This window comes from Cupressus sempervirens, chromosome 8, assembly GCF_028749045.1.
Source record: "Cupressus sempervirens isolate cs-2001-9-10 chromosome 8, ASM2874904v1, whole genome shotgun sequence".
Taxonomy (NCBI): Eukaryota; Viridiplantae; Streptophyta; class Pinopsida; order Cupressales; family Cupressaceae; genus Cupressus; species Cupressus sempervirens.
Window position 1 is genome coordinate 797,273,003 of NC_143125.1, and position 13,712 is coordinate 797,286,714.

Here is a 13,712-nt window from a genome sequence, read left to right on the forward strand (position 1 = left end):
TTCCTTGCGAGATTTAAACTAGTAGTCAATGTGGGCTACTTATTATGTCAACTCTTCAAAATTTAGAAAGTAGAAGATGAAGAGATAAGAAGCTTTGTGGATAGATTTAGCCGAACCTTGACAAAGATTCCACAAATTGAATAGCCCAACCAAGCTAACTTGTTGTCAATATTTCTTGCAACATTGCATCTAGAAGTCCATTTTCATCTCAAAAGAAGTAAGGTATGTGACCTTGAAATTGCTAAGTAAGAGGCCATTAGAATTGAGGATGATTTATTTTGATCTGGTTGGTTTCAACAAAACAACCTCATTAAAGTCTCAAGTACAAATCCAAAACTGAAAGATAAGCCTACAAGTGATAAGTCTAAGCCCTCAGTGGATGGTTGTGATAAGCCTCTGTGAAAAAGTGTTTGCCTCTATGAACAACAGTATCATTTAGAGGTAAAACCCAAACTAAAAAAGTTTATTCTCAAATTAGCAAAACTAGCATCTTCTATTTTTTATTGTCAAATTACCAACAGTCTTTGATGTAGAAGATTTAGTAATGCATCATTTGTTTGAAAGAAATCCTCATGATACAATGTAGTCATATTGCCTGCATATCGAATATTATGATGAGGATTTTGAAAAATTCACACCTAAGGAACATAACTATTTTAATATGATAGGGTGTTGTGGTTCACACATTGAGAATAATAGCGAACATATTTTACAATCAGATGATTATATGGATAATCTCAATATGCCTCTTATAGAGGAAGAGTCAACTAAAAATGATGATCAAGAAAATATGACAGATCAACATGAGAAAGAAGAGACCCACAAAGAAGGAAAATGCATAGCTAATCACACAATGCAATCTTCATTGACATGCTTAGACACATCATCTTTTGAGCATGAATTTGTTGTTGAGAAATCAAATGAAAGTATGTTAGCAGAAGTTACTTATTCTGAATTAGAGTCTTTTAAGTTTAATACTTTTAACATATTTTTAGCTAGTGGTTTTGATCAAAGAAGTATGACAAATCAACATGACCAAGAAATACATGGTGGTAATAAGGCTAAAATTATAGAAAATTCCTTGTTTGTTGATTATGAATGTTTTTAGTTTGATCTCTTGGATGCTAATGAAGCATTGCTATAGCTTAAAGCACCAAAGGGTCTTGAGGAAGCTGAAGTTGTAGGGGATTTGAAAAGCAGAGTAGCATTTCTAAAGTCTTTCTATGGTATTATCTTTATCCAAAGAAAATCTCTTGTGAAAGAGCTAGAAAAAGAAATTCGTGGAATGGTATTTATGCAAGAAAAGGATATTGAAAGAGAATCAAATGATAACTAAGAAGCAAAAAAGGATCCATATGTTTTTCAGCACCCTACAGTTCTCTCCTCAATGTCATGTTTGGAGGAATCAATGCAACAATCAAAGGATCAAGGTATGGAAGAGTTTATTGGAATTTCAAATATAGTTGTGAAAGATTATATGCAAGATGTTGATTTCATATTTCACCATGAATAAATTCATGTTATTCACGAGAACACTCTTGAATATGCATTTATTTTTCCACCCCTACCTTTCCTTGTTAATGGGAAAAACCTTACACTTTGGTTGTCTTTAGTTTACCTTTTAAAAAATCTGCTTCCATTCTATTCAAATTTGGTTCGTAAAGGCTCATACTTTTTCTAGCCTATACACGGTCATATTTATTTTTTAGGTTTTGTCCTCTCCATTGTAAATAATCATGTCCATTCTGCAATTTTTTCTTGTTTGTTTCCTTTTTTTGTTGTTGTTGTTTCCATCCAATAAAGTTTCATCATCTTGAACCTTCCCCCTTTTCTTGAGTCAATCCATATTTTGAAAGATTTCTAGAAATAAAGACCCTTTTCATTGATTGGAAACATCATGCACTCATCTATTTTCACTACCTAAAGCTACCAACACCCAGTGGTTCCTTTCACTTGAGAAGAAACCATATTTTTTTTCAAGGAAATTTTTCAAAATTCGATGCTTACAAGCTGAACTTTTTTGCATTTGTATTTAGAGGTGCTAGAGATTTTGAAAATATTTAGGGTTGGAGGTCCCCATCATAAAGTCATATTAAATTTTTATGACTATTCTTTAGTCTTCTATGACTTTATCAAACTTGCAAATTCATTGAGTCAAGTTTCAAATCCAAGTTCAGATTCAAGGTTCATTTTTAAATCTCAGTGTGTTGTCTCAAAGCTCAATTCAAACGTTAAAGTTTTAGATGCATAGTTCAAGCTTTAGATTCAAGTTCAAGTTCAGATTCTGATATGCAGATTCAAGAACACTCAATTTGTGGATGTTAGTTGTGGCAAAAGATTAATTAGAGCTTCATATGCTTATTAAATATGTAATCATGGTTATGGTATCCCCTTCTAATTAATACGATAGATGAATCTTCTCAAATGAAAGTCATTTGTTCACAAATAAAAGAATTTGTTTTGGATGCCCATGAAAATGTAGGATGAGTGTGTCGTGTTTATCAAGTGTTCACAACCACACACACTTTTAATAAGCATGATGAAAAGCTTGCCTAACATATTTGTATTATCATGAATATGCAAGTTGCAGAATATTTCTGTATGAGGAACATAAATTTTGCTAGTCTTTCATGGCATTAAAAGGTATAAAGTGTGATGCAACCATGCCACTATATGCCCTAATATACAATTAAAGAGATTTTTGAATAAAAAATAAAACAAAAAGAGTGCCAGTTATATGCCTATCGAGGTAATCAAAAAACAAATCTTTGCATGTATGAAGCATCAATAGATGGAGTAAAGGAAGTGGTTCACAATGTTATCCTTAAAATTCTTTGAGCATCAGTGGGCACGTTACAAATAACTAGAAAGCCTTGCAAGAAACAATGATAAAAGGTTTCTGAGAAAGTTTTAATGTACCTATTAGTTTTGTTAGCTTTGGATAGTTGTTTGTCCATTTGCTATTATTTAGCAAGTAATTATTTTTCTAATAATTGGTTAGATTAGAAACAAATATTTGTTAATTAATTGACCACTTTTGGAAACAACTAGAAACCGACTTGGTTAGGGTTGTTAAGTTGTTTTAATCTCAACCGTCGATTGTAAATCAATCTCGGTCGTTGGTTTACCAACAAGAGTAGTATAAAAGGAGGTCAGGGGGGCATTTGGAGAACATGAAGTTTGGAGAAACATTTGCAGTGTTAGCAAACAGTCTTGCAGTGTTAGCAAGAGTGCAGTGTTAGAGTGGGAATAGCAGTGAGGAATATCAGCGGGATAAATTCGAAGGTTGTCAAAATTCTACCAGTAAGAGGCAAGGAATTTTGTATCTCTTGATTTGCTGAAGTTTAATATAATTTCTCATTTGTAGAACTGGTTTTCCCTTAGCGGTTTTTCCAGGGACAATTTGTCCCAAAATATTGTGTTCATTGTGTTGCGCATTTCTTTCCATATTTTATAAGTGAAGTTGCAGTTGTGTTATTTTTTGATATTAGTTGGGAATTTATTTTCAGCAGTTTAATAATCATTTATGATAGGAGATTAATAATTAGTGATTGCAACAGTTAAATTTTTCACATGGTATCAGAGCATTGTTAAGGGTAGAAGAGTTTTTCCCTAAGAAAGAAATTTTGATCTTTTTAGATTTATTATTGCTTTAAACCCTTGAGATGGCTTCAGCTAGTTTGAGAGATCAGGATAGATTGGATGGTACCTCAAATTTTGGTGTCTGGAACGCTAGAATTTCTTTATTGTTGGAAGAGAATGGTATCAAGGATTATGCTACCAGTGTTGTACCTATACCAATGGATGCAACACAACTTGCAACATATAGGAAGGATGATGCCAAAGCGAGGAGGATTATCCTTGATGGTGTCAAGGATCATATTGTTCCACATATTGTAGAGCTAGATACAACGAAGAAGATGTGGGACGCCATTCTGAATCTATACCAGAATGCTACCATCAACAGGAAGTTGATTCTCAAAGAGAAGCTAAAGAATACCTGAATGAATCAGGGAGAAGACATCACAAGTTACCTCACCAGACTCAGACTTGTCAAGGATGAGTTAGCAGCTATTGGAGATAGCCCTAGTGATGACGAGCTAGTGAGAATAGCCCTAAATGGGTTTACTAAACAATGGAGTGTCTTTGTTCTAGTTGTTAGTGGACGAGATAATTTACTGAGTTGGGATCGACTATGGATTGATTTCACTCAGGAGAAGTTTAGACTAAGTCTTGTCAATGGGACCAACAAGAGTTAGAAAAATGAGGTGGAACAAGAGAACGTTGCCCTAGCGGGTAAAGGGAAAGCAAAGAAGGGATCTAGCAAAGGATCAAATTCACAAAGTGAGAAGAAGAAGAAGGACCTTTCTAAGGTCAAGTGCTTTGGATGTCATAAGTTTGGCCACTATGTCAGTGATTGCCCAGAGAGGAAGAAGGGTAAGAAGCAGGTGGCAGCTTCAGCAAGTGCGAAAGAACTCTCCAGTAGAATAGAAGATGAGTTTGCACTCATAGCTTGTATGGTTAGCTCAACCTCACACTGTGTTTGGTATATAGATAGTGGGGCATCATTTCATATGACAGGAGTTAGAGAGTACTTCTCCAGTTACAAGGAGGAGGACACCAACATCCAAATTTCTATGGAAAACTTGTCCAAACTCAACCCTATTAGGAAAGGGACTGTTTAGTTTCAGAGGGAGAATGGAAAGATAATTCCACTCCATGATGTGTTATATGTGCCAGGCTTAGGTATGAATTTGATTTTTGTATCTGTTCTTCAGGATAGGGGGTATAATGTACTCTTTAGAGGGACAAATGTGTTGATTAAGCACAAGGATTGGAAATCACCCATAACTATTGGAGTTAGGAGTGGTCGCCTTTATAGATTGAAATTTGATACTCCTAAGGCACTTATGAGCAAAAATAATCCTAGAGATCTTGGAGAGCTATGGCATAGGAGTATGGGCCATATTCATCATGGAGCACTTAGATTGCTTCATGAGATGGTGACAGGTGTTCCAGAGGTGAGCACAGAGCATGACGATGTATGTAAGGGATGTGTGTTGGGGAAGTTTGCGAAAGCATCTTTTCCAAGGAGTGACACCAGATCTAAGGATGTTCTTGATCTAGTACATTTAGATGTTTGTGGACCAATGTTGACAAAATCTCTCAGAGGATATGAGTACTATGTTACTTTTATTGATGATTTCTCTAGAAAGACCTGGATATACTTCTTAAAGACAAAGGATGAGGTTTTCAGTCGATTCCAAGAGTTCAAGGCTCTTGTGGAGAACTCAACAGGAAAGAAAATAAAGGTTCTTTAGTCAGACAATGGAGGCGAGTACAAAGGAAATGTCTTCCAGGAGTTCTGTACTAGAGAAGGAATCAAGAGAGAATGGACTGTTCCTTAGAATCCATAGCAAAATGGAGTTGCTAAGAGGAAGAACCATTCTATATCGGAGGCATATGTTAGTGAATGGTCCATCTCTCTAAATCCATGATTGAGCTTGAATATTATCAATAGAATCTCTCTCTTGCTCACTTTGGAGATTGGAACACCTAGGTTATGTCATTCTCCTATTCTTTTCTAAACACATATAAACAAATTGGATGGAGTACAAATCCTAAGAGATGTGGATAGATAGTGAAAGCCAAATCAATCCAAGGAGATTAACATCAAACTATTGACATAATATCTCAAGATTAAGAGAATTCATGTGGCAAGGAGGATCAAGCACAATATAATAACATGTGGGAGCCCAAAACATGTGGAAACCCTAAAAGACTTAGAAAAGAGGACCATATGGTACCTACAAAAATGATGATGCACATAATCTTGGAAATACATTCTATGTGACTTGCTTGTCTGCTCGTGTAACAGAAAAGGAACTTGAAGATCATTTCTCAAGAGAAAGAAAGGTTGTTGATTGTCATCTAATAGTTGAACCTTGTACCAAGATCTCACATGGTTTTGCATTTATAACAAGGGGAAGTTTGGAGGATGCTAAAGGATGTATAAAATATTTGAATTAGTCTATTCTTGAAGGTTGGTACAATCCAAAATATAATTGGCAATAGATAATGCATGCTATCATAGTTCTAGTTTCAAAGATTCAATGTGTTCAGTGGGTGTACATCTATCTTGGTTGCAACTATAGTTTTATGTGATGGGGTAGATCAGTTCATTAATGAACTAGAAAGGATTTTTCATGATAACATAATGATCGTTAAAAAAAAAACCTTCGAAGAACTCAACTATTGTACCCATCACTCATCCCAACAGATAAAGCACTGGATAGCAGTAGACAGAGATTCTGGAGTTCTCTGCATCCTAACATGGAGTGAAACCCCCAGAGAGAGCCACTATTACCTTGAGTAAAAGCAAGGAGTTAGGTCTCAATTTTGTGGAAATTAGTGGATTGAGATCATGCTCTTTTAGAAACGGGTACCCATTTTTAAAAAATGGGTACCCGTTTTAGGCTCAGGCGCTTGATCTAAAATTTAAAAAATGGGCACCCATTTTTTTTAAAAATCGATATCCATTTTTTATTTTCAAAAAATGGGTACCCATTTTTGAAAACATAAAAAAATTGTATTTTTTAGAAATGGGTACTCATTTTTGAAAAGTAAAAAATGGGTACCCGGTTCTAAAAAATTAGAACTTTGCTTTTTGGGAGGGATTTTATATGCCGATTTGACTTTTTCAAAATGGGTACCCATTTTTTAAATTTGAATAACGGGTACCCATTTCTTACAACATTGGGTGAAATTTTTTTCTCCGACCTCAGATTTTGGTTTGGGATAGGCTTGGTGAGACCAAGCCTATGCCTTGATCTCTTAAGATTTTGCTAAGGCATTGAACTAACAAATTCACGCCTTGCCATAATTTTTTGAGGGTCTTCCGATCAATTTTTTTTATGAAACAAAAACCCATTAGAGCTCTCACTGTCTTGATTTCAGAAATAGAAATTTTATAGTGCTATAATTTTATTTTTCTATTTTTGAATTATTTTGTAATGATAGGTGGTACCTAAATGTAAAATAGTGAAGTTCACTAAAACTTTAATAACTTTTTTGTCTTATAATTTTTCTTTAATTAATTTATATGTCATCAATCTACATACAATTCTTTTGAGGTTAAAAAAAAGAATTTTTGAAAAAAGTGAAATTTTGATCAAATTATGGTGTCCTTACATGAGAGGTTTTAAAATTTACCTTTATAGCTATTTAATAATGAATAATAATAAAATTATTCAATAAAAAATTAAGAAAAAATATTATCATCGATCTTAGGTTATTAGGTAACTCCCTTTAAAGGTATTTATGAAAATTCATTTATTTGTGTCAAATTATGGTGTCTGTACACGAGTGTGATATGGTACTGAAACAAACATTTTGAAAAAGTGGTTTTTAAAGATCCATACCAAAAACAAAATCTATCATATGGGTATACAAATAAATTACATATTCAAAAACTAGATTATGAACACAATTTTTTATATTTCTAAAGTATTTTTATATTGAATTTCTAAATGCCTCAAATTTTGACATCAAATGACAAGAACTTTCAAAAATAGGAAAAACACTTCCACTTTTTGCCCAAAAGTGAGACCCAACTTCTTGTACTTACCCCCCTAGGGTTTTGAAACACTAAATATTACCACTCTCAAAATTTTAAAAAATTAATATACTTTCAAAGTAAAATCATTATAAATTATTTTGCATTATATTTAATAATTTAAATAATTCAATATTAGTACATGAAAAATAATTAAATATCAAACTTCTAATGTAATATGATCTTTCACATAATTAATTCCAAAAGAATTAATTATTACTATTGTAATCTGATCATGAAAGTAAAAATGATAAATGGTAAGTTGGTGGGGGTAAGGTAAATTGAAAAGAGAATTTGAAATAATTAATTCTTTTAAGACAATTAATTATTATTGTAATATGAGATATTTTGGAAAACCTGTACAGAAAAAATCTTAGGAAATAGGTTAAAATGAAAAAGAAATGTAAAATAATTAATTCTTTAATAAGAATTAATTATTATAGTAATGTGCTTGAGAAGACAAAATTAGTTCAGTAAGAAGTTGTGGTGGTTGCCAAACTTCTTTTGAAAATTATTTAATGGGGGATAATCAATTGTAAAGGGTTCTTTTTCGGTTCTAGAGTTCTGTAGCTATAGGAGGAGGGAGAAGAATATTTTTTTCTGAATGTAATAGGGAGAGTAGAGAGTTGATTTCTTTTTTTTTCTACATCGAATTGTAATGACAAGGACAAAATAATTTTGTAGTTTTTTTTTTATCCTTTAGAAATTGAAAGGAACATTTGTATGTTATATCTTGAGGTTTGGATTTTTTTTTTTGATAGAGCAAGATCCTATGGTCTTTTCTATCTTGTTTCTTGTGTTGTTATCTTTTGTAAAATGATATGTTTGATTCTCTCTATTCTCTTCTAGTAATGTTAAAGACTCTATAGGTGGCCCTATGGTTGTCTATTTATCTTTATTTCATTATCTCATTGTAAACCTTGCAATCGCATTCACTCCATGCTGATGGACAAATGCTAGAACTCCTTTACATGTCTCTAGGTTAAAGATACATGTTGTTATTTAAATTCATTGAATATTCTTTCATGAGGGAGTTGTACCTCTCAATTCAGAGGAGAGTTATCAATCAATGATAACTCATCTAACTGTTAGTACATTTTGTTCTTCTATTCGGGCATATCAAGTCATTATCTACATTTCTCTTTGAGGGACAAAATCTATTTACTAATAGACATGTACATGTGATTCTTTTGTAGAAGGTCTTAAGATAGAGCATAAGTAACAAAATAAGATGACGATTAATGAGTTAGAGTATGTTCCCATTCTAGTCCATAAGAAAGGGGTCTCTTTGTGGTATGGTTACTGACCTTTTGATCTTTGTGAAAATTTTAAAAATATAGGGCACCAAAAGGTTTAAGCAATTTGTCAAAGATTGTGTGAGAAGGGTGCACATTGACATAGAAAACCCTAGAGAAGGAAATGAGTATCAAAGAAATGGAATTTACTAGTTGTGCACTACCAACACACCCATTCAAGATGTACAAGAAGTGATCCCTTATGGCGACAACCACATTTGGGGATTATATAGCAGAGTACGATAGTTTCTTTCTTGCAATCTTATGATAGATCATGTAGTATGATACAAAATATTGATGATAAAAAAAATTCTACACAATCAATCCCAAAAGTTGATTCTACATTAACATAGATTGTGAAAATCTAATAAATCTAGTTGCTTTCTTCTTAATCCTAGGATGGTAATGCCGTAGGTGGCATAGATAAATTCAAATAACCATGTATTCATCCAAATGGGAGACTCATTGCCATTTCATATGATGGGGAAGAAACTCCCTTTCCATCATTAGTTGACGAATGACTCGCCTCTATGTGAGCAGGTTTGAGTCATGCAAATTAACTTAGCAAATTTGTCAAACACTTGAAAATACACAAATTTTTTAAATATTTCTCCTTATATTTTATTACTAATTTGTCAAACATTTGAAAATACAAAAATTTTAAAATATTTATCCTTCAATTTTAAACCTAATATTTGTGGTAGATGAATACTTCTAATTAGATGGAGGTTATGTGAACGGTTTAACATATTGAGAAAATATGTACTTTTTCGCATATCTTTATATATTCTTCTTATTGCTCCATTTATTTATAGTTCTTGCCATAGGTATGAATAATATTGCATTCATTAGATGCAATTAAAAACTATAAAATATATTAGTTTAACCAATAAGATTCAAGTTTTTTTTTAGGTTCTAAGTTTTTTTATAAAGTTTGAACATTTTTATTTTTTTTGAAATGGAAAAAAGTTATTTAACAAAATCTTATTGGCTCTCACTAATAATAATAAGGGAGAAAATTAATTTTCAAAACCAAAAAATCAAGAAAAATTTAAAATTCTAACTTTTAGCATTAATTGTGCAATTAATATGATTGAAAATATAACAACAATGATGTGACACTACATTTACTTTATCATTTCAAGAACTTCACAATTTAAATTCTTTATAAAGTTTGAACATTTTTATTTTATTTTTTGAAAAGCAAGAATAGTATTTAATTGAAATCTTATTAGAACTTATTAAATAGTAGTGGAGAAATTTAATTTTTAAAACCAAAAATCAATGTAAATTTAAAAGTTTAACTTTTTGTATTAATTGTGCAATTAATATAATTATTATAAAAAATATGTCACACGACACTTTACCTTACCATTAGTCAAATTAATAATAATAGAATGTACTATCTGATAAAATTTTGATTCATTTTGTCCTTAAAGCATTACCTTTTAAAAGTAATAAAAACTAAATAATGTAACAAATAATTTTAAAAACTAAAAACTAAATAATATTACAAAGAATTTTAAAATGGTAGTTATTGTATGTACAATTATGTTTATTGTTTATGTATTTAAAATTTAAAATATCTTATATCATTTTTGGGTGTCAAGTTGTTGATTAAATATTTAATAGTGTATAAAGATGACAATTGATTGTAGTTTTTTAAAATAAAGAATTATTTGATGTTTAATATTTGTAAAAAAAATATTTTTGTTTGATAATTTTTAATCTCTCTAGTTTTTAAAACATATAATTCTTTCTTTTAGGATAAACAATTGGTTTCTGATTTCTTACATTGCAAACATGCTAAAAATAAAATAAAATTTATTGTATGCAAGACTCCAAGACACAAAGAATAAGTAGTTAAAATTGTGAATATCTTTTCTATATGTAGAATTTAGTTATAACATGCTCATGCTTTTGTTAGGATTTTGGTTGGTATTGTTTAACCTTGCACAAGATTTCAATGTTCCATTTGTTCACAACACATTACAAGACATTTATGACAACTTTATAATTGCATTCAAACTAATATTGTAGAAATTTTATTTATTATCTCAAGACTTCTCATGGAAAAACCAATAATACAAAAAATGTGTTGCCTTGTAATGTATGCATGATTTTTTTAGTGAAATTGAACAACATTTCTTGAGGGCTTATGAAGAAGCTTTTGAGTCTCAAAACTCTTGAAGTTAAAGAATTCCATTTTGTTCTAAAATTCTTATACACTTTTGAGTTTTCCAATTTAGAGCTTGTTGTAACTTTTTTTTGTAAAGGTATTGATGTTAAAATTCTGAAGACACAAAGAGGTAATTTTGCACTTGGTAAGAGCTATAACTTACCTACTAGCATTCAACTACAAATATTAATTCAAAATGTAATCGTTTATGTTTCTCCACTATTCTTAAGTTCTATGTGTACAATTACAATTAATTTTAATATGGTTTAAAGATGGTTCAACCTCTAAAAGATCAAAGGATATAAAGAATGTTGTTCTAATACATTTTTCATTCCTTCAAATTAAAAAGTTTATTCCTCCATCTCAACCCCTTATTTCCACACTCTACAATACTATAATCATGACACATATGGCAAGAACTACGATGCTTTGCATCTCTTGTATAATCCCATGGGATTGTTCATCGACAAGTGTCCTCTTTAGGCCAACAAATGGTCAACCCCCTGGAGATTCAGGTTGGAAAAATAAAAGGAGGTTTTAATTTGTTTGCCCTATGCTCAGAGAGAGGTTCCTACAACATGAAGAGGCTCAACATGGATCTTTTTAGGATGGAGCTCTGTAGACAATGGTGATCAAGGATGCACAATGTGCAAGTTTAGTAGGCAACTATGAAAAGACATAGGCACTACTAGCCTTCTCCCTCTAGAGAACTGGCTAGGATCCTTTATATTTATAATCCTCAACTTTGATTAACACATTTTCCCCATTATATTATCAAAACTCTTATACACTATTTTGTACCATTACTGATACATTATCTATATATTACATGAAATTGAATTTATAGGTATGTTGGCCATCAAACATAAAATTTTAAAGGTTACTACAGTTGCTGCACTTTCTTCCTTTGAAGTATTGCATGATAATTAAACAATCTAATGAGAAAATTGCACACCATTTGCTTCATTGAATCCTAGATTTTGAGAGACTAACAAAGTTTTCAAGGTAGGAGCATATTGAGAAAGAACACCAAGGAGTACACATATAGACTTACCTCAGTAGAGTAATCAATACTATTGATGCACATTTGGTCTAAATCAGGAAATTCCCTTAAGAACATTACACCATTTCTAGAAATGAAATTCAGGAGAGTAATTCTTTTCAGTGCCTTAAGAGTTGCAAACACTAGAGGGTCTAGAATATTTGTACACGGACTTAAACAAGTTAGTAACTCTAATTCAGAGCATATACTTAATCTCTCAAGTTAGTTGCTTGAGAGATTTTGCAATTTTGCAGATGCTTGAGACAAGATACAATGAAATGGTAGGTCCACCACTATCAAGTGCACACAAAAGCTTACTTTTCTTGTCTCTGAATGTTGAAGCCTTCATAGAACTAGCATTTTATGAAAGTATATAAAGTGCCTTTTGGAAATAGAAAAAAATACATGTATGTGTAACATGGCATCTAAATGTCATTAAACAACCTGTGAAGAAGAATAAATTGATGCATGAAGTGTGATTTTATATAAAATTGTGCAGACTACACCTAGTCTATCCTAGTTTTAGTAATATTGTACACCAAATACAATCCTGGACATTTTGAATTCAAACTCCACCAAAACTAATTAAATTTCCAAAAGTGAACATTTCATTATGAACAATATCACCCAATTGAACAAGATATTATTATATATTAACCACTTAAGAGTCTATAGTTAATCAATAATCATTAGTATCTGCCAGATTTGCATTTTTTAAAGATTATTTAAAACTTAACAGGAATGGCAGAACAAGGTTATAAATGGTATAAGTTATCAATAATCTACTATGTGTGTTTGAAAAAAAAGGGGTATTTAAGAGATTCATGATAGATAATAATACTCAACTTTATGAAGTCAAAATAGATAAGAAAAAGAGAAACACAAGTTTAATCAATCAATTACATATAGAGAGTGGTAGTATTTGATTAGATATACAAGCAGTCAAGCATAACACACACTCTTATTGAGAGTGACTAATTTTTTATAGAACACAAGATGAGAGTAATATTTTATAATAAAATCTATAACACTCTTCAGAACTAGATTTAAATCTGTTTGTGTCTACATTAGGTTGCGATTGGAGAAATAATGGAAACATGTAATCTATAATAGGTGAGTAATGTGTTCTAGTTAATCAATGTAGTCAACCCTCCATTCTCACTTGTTAATGGAAGATCTTTCATTAATACATTTTCTCTTTCAATTTTAAGAAAGTTAACAATTGTTATACATTTGTCATTTTTCCTCCTCTTCCCGATATTTCTTCCCCCTCCATCTTTACCTTTCTCCTCCCTTTTCTCCTCCTCCTTTTTGATGAATAGCCCACCATTATTTAATTTTTAACACTTACAAAATTGTCAATTGCCAACCAAGAAACCTATGGAAGTGGTGGTTGCATCAAAGTTAATGGTGCATGCTTAGTTGCATGCTATTTTCTTAGAAATCAAATTGATTGACATGTGTCTTACATGCCAATCAACCATTGAGTAGGAAAAATGCATGAGATGCTTCTAGATTATCTTGGTTAAATATTCTGTAGGGAAATTAGTGCATTCATCATTGTGACTTGGGTCCTCTGTT